Below are 12062 nucleotides of genomic sequence, written 5' to 3'. Positions count from 1 at the left end.
GTGGCTTACCACGGCCACCTGTCTTGGAAGTAGGACAGTACTACCCAAACAGAGAATTTAAAGGCTGAGCTGCTCCTGGAGTTTACTACCAACCAAGCCTTTTCGTGTTTCTTGGAAGCAAAACCAAACCCTAAAAAAATGTGTCTTTCCATCAGCATCTGGCAGCTCCTAGTCCAAGCACTCAACAGATGAAGTAACCACTAAGAATCCTCCCAAAGGGCTGACTCCCCCATGGGTACAATTCATCTTTATAGTCCCAGCTCTTAGCACAGAATACTCAATAAGTATTAATGAAATATACATTTATCCCACATTGATGGCAATACTACAACAAAAACATACATGCACGGCAAATCCACCTTTTGACACAAAAATCTATAGTCTCCAAAATGATACATGAAGTATAAGAAAGAGTCAATAGTTCACATGCCTAAGACTCACTTGCAAAGATTCTTCAAAATGCAGGCTTCTTCTACACAAATACTTGCAGACAAGTTCTCAAAGCTGTTTTCATTATAACAGACCCAGAACTCAAGACATCAAAAGGTCCATCAACAAGTAAATGGATAAACAAGCCCCAGCAGGTCCCTACAAAAAGTACTCAGCAACAGAAAGGAAGCAACTGCTAACGTACAGAACAGGGAGAAAGTGCACAGATACCACACAGAAAGAAGCTGGACACAAGATACGCTGCCGGATTCCCTGACCTCCAGCGACAGGAAGCAGGTAGTAGCGACCTAGCACGGGAGTGGACGGAGCGACTCCAAAGGCAGAGGAAAGAAACAGAGAAATCGTCTACACTGTGAACATGGTTCCATCCGTGTGTATCCGTTTACAGTATGTAAACTATACTTCAATAAAAATCAATTTTCGGGACGCCTGGGTGGCTCAGTTGGTTGGACGACTGCCTTCAGCTCAGGTCATGATCCCGGAGTCCCGGGATTGAGTCCCGCATCAGGCTCCCAGCTCCATGGGGAGTCGGCTTCGCTCTCTGACCTTCTCCTTGCTCATGCTCTCTCTTATTGTCTCTCTCTCAAATAAATAAATAAAATCTTAAAAAAAAAAAGAAAAGAAAAGAAAAAAGAAAAAAAAAGAAAAATCAATTTTCAAAGAAAAAAAAGAATTTAAAAATTTCCATAATCACACCAACTTAAAAAATGTCCCCTCCTCCAGATTCTGATTCCATACACCTACACTGGGACTTGGGAATATTTTTAAGAAACGCACAAACGTTCTGATGCTAGAGGACCTCAGACCGCCCCCACCTTTGCACGGGCAACCAGGGGTGGGATAGTTTCTCTGCCTGCAGAAACCTATCCAAACAACTGAGTGTGACTAACAAGGAAAACTTTGGGATAAGGAAATTCTAAACCTCCACTTGCCAAGCTGTAGTTTGGTTCTTACCAAGGTACAAACAAGACCTTTCAGAGCTGGCCAGGTTCAATGATAAAGCACATTTCGAAAGCCAATCCGTGGCTCCCTCTCTGCTTAAATCCCATCATTAGAGGATTATAGCTCAACTGTGGCTGCTCCATTAAATTCTGTTAAATGCTAACATTTGACCTAAATGCTTTTAATCCAAGACCAAAAAAGATTATTGGAACACACAACCTCAATTTATATGTGCTCAACTCCCTTTAAATGAAAGGACTTGAATAGTTGCCCAATACACAGGGTCCTGCTTTAGAAAGTTTAAAATCCTGACATTTATCCTAGCTATTATTACTCCCTTTAGGCAGCAACGAATGAACCTGTAAGTGGTGGTTATTACTTGATCTTGTGATAACAGTTACGGACGATGTCATGGGGTATAACTGGGAGGGGGGAAAATCCTCCTAAAGCCTTTTCCAAAACACTCCAAGAACTTTTGCTCTTATTTTTTTCAAACTGCAAGTCACTACCCACTAGTAGTGGGCTAGGATATCAACTCAGTGGATCTCAACAGAACAAAAAACTTCAGAGTACACCTCGTAAGATAAGGGATTCTAGTTTCAAGATAAAATACTTCACTGTGGCTTGGGTCAAACAACAACAACAAATTCGAGCCTGAAAGTCACTGATGTAACTGAAGCCCCAGCAAGTGCCATAAAGGGCATAGTCTGGATACCCCAACTTACATCAGCTTATTTGCTGGGCTTCAAGGAGCACACCCATAGAAAATGTTTGTTCACGTAGTATAAGATAAGGACACAGATAACAAAATATCCTAAAACGTCCTTGCTGTAAGCGTAGAGAGTACCCCAGATCCCAGCCTCCAAGTGGCCTCTCTCTAACACCTGTCAGAGCCTGACACCAAATGACCTCACTGACCAGAGTCAGGAAAATCTCCACCTCCCCGCAACAAGCTGGGTCAGTCTTTTGTCACTTTCCCGATCTGTCAACTTGTCCCCTCAATAGAAAGAAAAGTTTAAAAGAAGGCAGATAAAACCTGGATTTCTGAAGGGGAGCCCAGAGTCCACTGCCAGGCTCCCCATCAGAAACACAGCTGCTGAGAACTCAGGAGGGACAGTGCCATAGCGGTCACCCCTGCCCCAGGGCCTGTAAGGTGCCCCACATCAACAACCCCACTCTGAAGCAGAAAGGAAAGGCCTCTGGGAAAACAGTGCTGGACTACTCAGGTATCCCGTAGAAGTGGAGCCAGGTGCCGCAACCGTGGGCCCCAGGGTTGTGGGGCCACGGGACAGACACTGCAAACCCTCCCGGCACTAGGGGTAAGGGAGGGTCACTCCTGACTGAAAGCGAGTGCTTTATGGAGCAGAAAAATGAAACAGAAGATGTTAAAGACGACTCCCTGCCTGCGGGAGACCCTTCCATCTCTTCTGGAGATTGGGCCCAAGAAGCCCTGGGACAGAGTATGCTCTAAACCCAAACAAAACTCTAAATCCTGGGAGAGCTCTTGAATCCAGCCTGAGAGGGGCTGTCCTGCTGACGTCCGTTTCCACACAGGCTGAGCCATGAAGAGTGATGGTCACGGGACCTAGAGGGGAAGACGCTGACTCACTGACGTCTTGGTCAGGGGAAGATGGGAGGTGAGCGTACAGTAAAAGGTCAAAGCAGCTGACGTTCTGCTGGTTTGGAGGCTTTAAGATAGATAGCCATCAGTGATCTTCATGTTTCTGACCTAATGCTGTAGGTATCAGATGCTACAACAGCTTCTGGGCCTGATCTCATCCAGCAGAAATGTGTTGCTCAAACTTCATTTAAATAAAATTATGATAAGGCCTTAAGACTTGACTATCCTAACCATGACTCTCCTGCCCCAGGTAGCATCCACCTGGACCACAATGACCTGCAGTTTCCATGTCGGAGCTCAGGAAGCAGCCTCCTCCAAGAAGCATTCCTGGGTTAGCTGTCCCATGTTAGCACATGGCTTCGTGGTCCAACTCCCCCAACCAGGCAGGGATAGGGACAGGGACACAGTGTCCACCACATAAAAGACACTCAAAATGTCTAAAGAAAATTCGACCATTTTTCCAGAGGTAAGTGATACACCTGAAACAAAACCTAATCCCAAACCTCCCTATTCATTCAGGGAAAGCATGTGCCCTGGACAAGTGAGGGCAGAAGGAGAAATAATGGAGCAAAAGAAAGAGCTTATAGGCCAGAATCAAAATACAGAGGTATATCTGAGAAAACTCAAGCAGAATCAAGATTGGTTTGATTGCATTTATTCCTGCTATATGATTTAACATCTCATTTTTTGTACCAATAGTGTTTTTAATTAAAGACTATTTTAGGGGCGCCTGGATGGCTCAGTGGGTTAAGCCACTGCCTTCGGCTCAGGTCATGATCTCAGGATCCTGGGATCGAGTCCCACGTCGGGCTCTCTGCTCGGCAGGGAGCCTGCTTCTCTCTCTCTCTCTCTCTCTCTCTCTCTCTCTCTGCCAGCCTCTCTACCTACCTGTGATCTCTGTCAAATAAATAAATAAAATCTTTAAAAAAAAAAAAAGACTATTTTAAATGTATTAGTGAGTCATTTTAGGGGCAACTAGAAAGAAATTTTGTATGCAATTTTAATGACAAGATAAAAACATGTTCAGAATTGACTGCCTATCATATGACACAAACAGGATTTCACTTAACCCTTACAACAGTGCTGGGAAGGGCTGTTCCCATCATCCTGTCACAGCTTCAAAAACTGAGGCAGAGAAGCTGATTTTCACTTAGACAACAGCCAAGGGCAAGTGGAAGGCACAACAATCATTCTGAGAGCATGAAAGCTGCTCTCAGTTCCCTTAGAGACTAGCAGAACAAGCTCCCAAGATGAGCGGCCAGAAGAGGCCTGGAGGGTTATCTCTAAAAGTCATTCTGGACGCAGCTGGAAAAAGTCCACCAGTTACTATCTAGGAATGGAAAGAAAGCTTCCTCCTCTTGCACACCTCCAAATGACCTTTGTCATCTGCTCTCTCCCCCACCCCTTTCCCAGTTCCCAGTACACAGACAAACCTGGGTGTTCAGGTAACTTCCAGGGCTGGCTGAGCCCTGCTAACCCTGTGCCCCCCTCTCGGTACTGCTCCAGACTCCGTTTCCAGCACAATGAGGACTCACGCCTCCTCAGGAGGGCACTGGGTCCCCTCCAGCTACTCTGTCCGGCTGCCGCCAATGGAAAAGCACAGGTGCCCGCAGGAGTGTTTTATCACTCCATCGCCTCAAGCCCCACGTAATTATCAGCCCTCGCTCTGAACTACTCAGACCATTCCCTTCCTCTCTGGAATGTTCTTATCAGCTCTTCCTGCCCTCAGCGTCAAAGCCAAAGGTCCTCCTCTCACCTGCCGACAGAGGTCAAGCTCCCACGTTCCCTTGTTTCCTGTCTGCCGACAACACCTGCCGGGCTTTGCTGGACTTCAACACACACCCTTAGCTCTCTCCGTCACCTGCTGCTTCCTTCCTACCACCTGCTCCATTTGCAAATCTCTTCTGCAGTATCTTTTCTCTCCTCACCCAACCCCCACTTTACCACAAGTTCCCCTCCTCACACCCTTTCCCAAGATAATGAAAAGGGCGCTCTGAAATTTCACCTACTCTGGTGGATTACCTGATGACTGAACAGTAGGTCTGCCTAAACTGCAATTACCTGGGGCTGGGACACTGTAATTCTTCTCAAAGTTAACCCCAAGTACACGGTGATCCAAATAATAAGGCTCTCCCTGACCTTCAATAAATGGGACCCTGTTCCTGACAGTCAATAAACATCTCATGCCTGAGAGTAGGTTAGTTATATAGTTGGGCTGGGGGGCTTTTTTGCCCTGCAAAGGAACATGTTCTTCCCAATTCATAAAACAGCCATTCAGCAGCATCTTGCTGGCTCAAGTGAAGAGTGAGTAACTCTTGATCTCCAGGTTGTGAGTTTGAGCCCTGAGTTGGGTATAGGGAGTAATTAAATAAATAAAACTTAAAAAAAAAAAAAATACATTCAGTACAGAGACTGCAATCGCTTAGAATCCTGTGCCACGGACAGGATGAATCTAACATTTTCATAATCCCCAAACCTTACAGGATCAAAAAATTTATATATTCAGCTATAAAAGACTCCAACTTTCCATGAAGTTTAATCTGTGTTCCTTACTTTTCTTTGAGGCTCTAAAATTCTGCAGAAATGAAAGCATAAGAGAGCACACAAAGTCGTGGGTGACCCAGCAATGGACCTCACTCAGAAAATAAGGTAAAAGAGCACCTGAAAAACAACACATCTGATATTTCAATTGTTGCAGATCGGGTTCTAAGGTCACTCTTTCTCGCACGTTTAATGAGGGGCACTCCCCTCTAATTCTATGAGTCGCATAAATGATAATATGAGGTTATTTAAATATTGACAGCAACAGTGAAAAACTCGGACTTCGAATACTTTCTGGTAAGCAGCTGGGCAAACTTGAGCCCCAGGCTCCTCACCCCCCTACAGAGACACAGGCAGGCATAGCTATGTACTTGCAGAAAACCAGCCACGGCCACAGCCCGGAGTGCACACAGTCCCAGACAAGAATGGGAACAGACCCCCGTAGCCCCAGATGCACAGACACACAGACACAGAGACATTAATTCCCCAAAGCAGAGCTAATGTATCAAGAAATGGTCCTACCTGGAGAGAGAAATCTTACCCTATCCACAGAAACACTTGTTCGTCAATGTCCGACCCACCAGCTCCACAGGGGCATCTGTACAGGGCCGGGATCACCCTGATGCTCAGTAGTGGCCGTGTTAGGAGCCGAAGGAATTTCGACTTTTATAATCCACACAGGCTCGCCAAAATTGTATAATCACACCACCTAGTCAGAAGTTACACAACAGCCACCACCTGGTTACAGATGGTTACTACAGGCTCCTGGTAGGGCCTGCTCACCATCAGTGTGGCCCAGGTTTCATGGGACAGGGTGGTTTGTCTATTGTGGAAACCAGGCAGTTGCTGGGATTACATTTCTCAAACCCACACAAGTAAGGGAAATTAAAACCTATCTTTCTGAACACTCCTGTCCAGAGGAAGGAGTCCACCTGCACTGCTTTCAAGCTCAGTGAAGGAGTTGGGGGGTGGGGGGGAGAGTCATGTTGCTTCCTGGTAATGTTTCATTTCCCCAACTGGGGGCCCAGAAACATTTCCCCGATGGGGGGCTCCCAAAACAATTGTTTTCAAAGCCCAAGGACTTTCAAAGATTAAGAATACACCTCAAAGCATGATCTCTTCATTGAAATGCCGGGAAAAGCAACAAGAAGCTGCGCTACTGAGAGCCAGCTGCCAGAGCCTGGCAGTGTGTGGCCTCTGGCACGCAGGTCCCAGCCATAGAGGCCATATGGAAGAGTGGAAGTGCCCACACAAACACTCAGAAAGGCAAACCCATGCTGACAACCTAGTGCCAGGAGGAGTGAAGAAGCCACACCTATGGTCAGACTCTGTCCTCTGTAGTCCTGTCTTCAGGCCAGGGCCTGTCAGGAAGCCGAGCAGTGGGCACCTGCTCCCCTGGGTGGTGCTTTTAGAGGGCTAGAACCTGCCTCCATCTCCCCAACACCACGCAGGGACCACATGGCTCTGTTGGGAAACAGGCAGGCAGAAAGGGCATCTCCCAGCAGCACAGGGCATCCTGAAGATGTGATAAAGGCAGAGGAAGAGACAGGACAGCCTGGAGAACTGCAGCTCTGACAGACACTCATTTCATGAATCATCTTTGGAAAGTCAGTGGTGGGCACAGAAGAAAGATGCCACCTGACTGCAGTAGAAGCTGCAGTGAAAGTGGGGAGAAGGCTGACAGCCAAGAGCTTTAACTGTTCAGGAGCAGGAGCAGAGGTCACAAGGACATACCCAACGCCTTGCGGCAACATGCCCAGGTAGACCAGAAGGCCCCTCCACTCCAAAGTGAGCTGAGAGGAAATAGCTAGAATGTGGCCTACGGGAAAAAGAGTCCAGTCTCTGTATCGTGAACACAAGATCAATCCTCAAGCTGTTCTCTTGAAGACTCTAGCCTCGAAAAGGTTTAACTCTAGGAACCAAAGAAAAATTTCAATTTGGAACAGAATTAAAAAACAAAACAGTTGCTATTTTTTAAAAAAGGGAAACAGGATCACACAATTACATGAAGAAAATGGACAGACACCAAGAAGGACAGCTGTGGGTGGTGAAGAAGCAAAAGAGAGAAGTGAAAACCCAAGGAAACAGCAGAAAACTAAAGGGTGGAGGACAGGTTTGAAAAACACAGAGACAAGGAAAAGTCCAGAAAGGAAGTAACAGTTCACAGAGGAGAATCGTGGAGAGACAAAAGCAAAGAGCAAACCCAGGATATGAATAACCAGTGCCCCTTGACTAGACTGAAAAAGAACAAAGAAGCCAGTCATATAGGACTCCATTTACATGAAATGTCCAGATTGGGCAAATTCACTGTGAGACAGAAAGTAGATCAGTGGTTGCCTGGGGCTGGGGTGGAGATGGGGGAGAGGAATGGGGAGGGACTATTAATGAGTTTGGGATTTCTTTATGGGATGAAGAAAATGTGCCAAGCTTGACAGTGATGGTTATACAAGTCTGATTCCCTGGGAGCTGCTGCACTGCACAGGTTCACCAGCAGAACTTTATGGTGGTGAATTCTAGCTCCACCGAACTGTTGTATAAACAACCAACAGAACAGGCTTAAAGATTCAAGAAAGATACAGACTAGAAACCAACTACTCTGAGATTAAAATCTGACTAAACAAATTACAAAGGCATGCCAGATTCATGCAAAAATCAGGGAGAAGAAACCTGTTCTTGGACACATTCTGGCAAAATAATTTAACTACAGGAAGAAAAAGTTGTAGAAGGGAGAGGAGAACGTGTTAGGGTCACTTAAGTAATAGCAATAATTAAGATGAACCCCAGGATTTTCCAAGGCAGCATGAAAATGCCAGAAGTCTATAGAAAATGAAAACAGAGAACTGAAGAAAAGGTTATCCCAAAGAATTTTATACCTAGACAAGCTGCCCTTCATGTGGGAAAGCAAAAAAAAAATAAAAAATTTAAAAAATTTTTAAAAACTTAAAAAATAGAAAAAAAATTGCAACCTCATATATGCAGGGGCTCAGAAGGGCGGTTAGGGTGGGGGTTCAGGGTATTATTCCAATGCCTAAGAGGCAAAATTCAGAGACATTATACACAGGGCTGCTAATGACATATACCAGTCAAAACCATCAAGATTTCTTAAATAATGAAGAAGTTTCTTAAATAGTGAAGATCAACCTGATTATAAAACTGAACCTATATGTCAAATTATTCCCTAAACATACGCTAGGTTACGTGAAAAATATAACTAATAACAATAAAGCAGATCGAGCAAGATTACACTATTGAAGACTGAAGACAGGGAATAAGATAATGCTCAAACCTATCTCCCAAACAAGCAGGACTCTGAAAACACTGTTAGACCTTCGCAATAAAAATGGAGAAAACAGGGGGTTTTGTTTGTCTGTTTGGGAGGTGATTTGTTTTGTTTTTTAGTGTTTTTTTTTTCTTTTTTTAATTTAAAGGAAACCACTATTAAAATTGGAAACAGATCACAGACTATAACACAAACTAAACCTATAAATGAATTAAATATAAAGTATTCTCAGATGTGTCAGAATACAAATGCCAATGCCCGAAAATACACCTTAAGCAAAGTGAAACAAAAATAAAGCAACGTTAATGCTGCCTGCCTCATTATTTCTTAAATATCAGACACAATGAAATCACACCAGAAGTATTAAACAGGGGAAAAGAGGGAAAGAATTCACAACAGAAATACTATGTCAATTTTTATGTTCCAAGCATCATTTCAATGAAATTAAGTCCACGGGCTGGCTAACAATACAGAAGAAAGGACCAACAGTTCACAAATGTACTTCAGTGTCTCCAAGAAGATGGGGACAAGAGGGTAGAGAGACAGGGGCAAAGGCTCCATCTTCATGTGAGCTTTATTTTTTATTGATGAGAAAATGCCACCAATTTAATGGATAAAGCTAACAAAACCAAACTGTGCACAACCAGAAAATAGAGCCTTCCTTCTACTGATTAAAGAGCATTTGTGAAAACTGGCCATCATGCCAAATGAAAAGTTCAATCCCCCACAAAAAGGAGCCTTTATTATTTCTCATTGCCTGACCATAATGCCAGAAGAGATCAAAAGAATTATTAATCAACAAAGTTGTACCAACTTCCAAATTTTCAACCTTTCTCCCAAATTACTGTTGGGTCAAAGATGAAACTGAAACTGTAAAAACACTCTTGCAACATAAAAGAATAAGTAAGAAAATACCCTAAAGGACAAGAAATGAGAGAAAGAAAAATTGGCTAGAAAAGCAAAAAAAAAAAAAAAAAGAGGATAAATACAGCCAAGAAATTTCTTAAACAAGCTTCCCAAGGCCAAGGCAGATAGAAACCTTCCACTCCAAAATACATGGGCCCAGGTAGCTTCCTAGGCAAATGCCTGTAAGCACTAAGGAACAGAACTTCCTAGGCTACTCAGGTTCAAAGCACTGGAGAATGAAAATTTAAAAAGCCTATCAGGGGTGCCTGGGTGGCTCAGTGGGTTAAAGCCTCTGCCTTCGGCTCAGGTCATGATCCCAGGGTTCTGGGATCGAATTCCATATCGGGCTCTCTGTTGTTCAGTGGGGAGCCTGCTTCCTCCTCTCTCTCTCTCTCTGCCTTTCTATTTGTGATCCCTGTCAAATAAATAAATAAATAATCTTTAAAAAAAAAAAAAAAAAAAAGCCTATCAGCCATTTTAGAAATCTAGCATCATCCAGATCACAAGCCTGACAAAGAAAAAAAAGCTAGTATTACAACTTACATTAATGGGTAGAAGAAAAAAAAAATTGTAAGATAAACAAAAACCAAATACAATTCAGCATCAATTTTCAAATAAAACTCTTAGCACATTCATGGGGCACATTCAGTGAATTAAAGCCTCTGCCTTTGGCTCAGGTCGTGATCTTAGGGTCCTGGGATTGAGTTCTGCATAGGGCTCTCTGCTCAGTGAGGAGCCTGCTTCCCTTCCTCTCTCTTTGTCTGCCTCTCTGCCTACTTGTGATCTCTGTCAAAAATAACTAAAATATTTTAAAAAACAAACAAAAAAAGCTCTTAGCACATTCAACACAGAAGAAAAAAAATCCTCAAAAAGAATCCCCAACTCGTGCCATAGCCAGCAAGATATGTGCCCTGAAAAACCCCACAAGGTGTCCATTAAAGCCAGGAACAGAAGGAGTCTGATAGCCTCCATTACAGAAAACTGTCCCAACAACTACAGTAAGAAAAAGGTTTTGAAATACTAATACTGTGGGGGTATCTGGATGGCTCAGTAGGTTAAACACCTGCCTTTGGCTCAGGTTGTGATCTCGGGGTCCTGGGATTGAGCCCCTCATCAGGCTCCCTGCTCAGAGGGGAGTCTGTTTCTCCCTCTACTCTTCCTACCCACTCCCTGCTTGTGATCTCCCTCTCTCTCAAATGAATAGATATAATCTTTAAGAAAAACAAAGTGCTAATATTGGAAAATCAAAGACAAAATAATTATTTATAGGTAATAGGTCTGACTCAGCAAATGAGTTTAAAAACCTAGAATAAGGGGTGCTTGGGTGACTCAGTAGGTTAAAACCTCTGCCTTCGGCTCAGGTCATGATCTCAGGGTCCTGGGATCATCCTGCATCAGGCTCTTTGCTCAGCAGGGAGCCTCCTTCCTCCTCTCTCTGCCTGCCTCTCTGCCTACTTGTGATCTCTCTCTCTCTGTCAAATAAATAAATAAAATCTTTAAAAAATAGTAATAAAAATAAATAAATAAAATAAAAACCTAGAATAAGATACGTCAGAAAGGTAGGGAGTTACAAAATGAAAAACAGAAAAAACATCCTTAGCACTAGCATTAACCTATATTAATTCCTCCCTTTTGTGAAGTATTGTATACACACATGGACAAGTGAACTAGGAAAGTAAGGCAATACCCCAATTACTTTACAGTGGTCATCTCTATAAAGTGGGATTCTGAGTATTTCTTCTTCTCGTTCATCTTATTTTCTAAGTTTTATGCCTCTCCCATTGTATTAAGGGACAAATTAGAAGCAGCTCAAATCTTAGTACCTATAAGGTTAGTAAATTTAGGAACAAAAAATCATGCAAAACAACTAAAAGGCTAAGCTGAAGACAAATACTAAAAAAAACCTGCTTAACATTTCAGAAATAATTATGCATTTGAAAATATGTAATTTGATTAATGCAATCTCTAGTTCATGTTTCCTTTAAACGACAAAATCTAAATTGTTTTGAAAAATACCCTTCCATATAGGTTGTGCTTACTTCTGTCTTTCCAAATAAATGTTATATACTGACATTTCAATGCAGAAAAATGTTGAAAAACTGAGTAAAACAACAAAGAAGGTTTAGAATTATCAGCTGGACAAAACCTGCTCTGATTCTGTAATGAGCCAACCTGGGGGTTTTAAAAAAAAAAAATTGGTTCTAGAAACATAAACAGCAAATGCATTGTCTAACAGCACCCCCTAGTGTTACAAAATTTAACTAGCTCTCCGTAAAGTACTGGAAAATACAAAACTGTTTCAAAAAACTATTTTGGATAATT

At 43.1% G+C, this 12062-nt stretch overlaps 1 protein-coding gene across 11 annotated transcripts in view; it reads right to left on the bottom strand.

Moving 5' to 3' along the window:
• LOC132008155 (solute carrier family 23 member 2) overlaps nucleotides 1-12062 on the bottom strand; it is a 131451-nt gene that overhangs the window by 81740 nt on the left and 37649 nt on the right. The window contains exon 1 of one of the 11 annotated variants that reach the window (XM_059386568.1): nucleotides 6096-6137. The exons of the other annotated variants lie outside the window; for them this stretch is intronic. The gene's annotated coding sequence lies outside the window, so the exon portion shown is untranslated. Of the gene's footprint in view, nucleotides 1-6095; nucleotides 6138-12062 lie in introns of those variants that run through there. 11 annotated transcript variants of the gene reach the window in all.

This window comes from Mustela nigripes, unplaced genomic scaffold, assembly GCF_022355385.1.
Source record: "Mustela nigripes isolate SB6536 unplaced genomic scaffold, MUSNIG.SB6536 HiC_scaffold_75, whole genome shotgun sequence".
Taxonomy (NCBI): domain Eukaryota; kingdom Metazoa; phylum Chordata; class Mammalia; order Carnivora; family Mustelidae; genus Mustela; species Mustela nigripes.
This window is presented reverse-complemented; position numbering and strand designations above follow the sequence as displayed.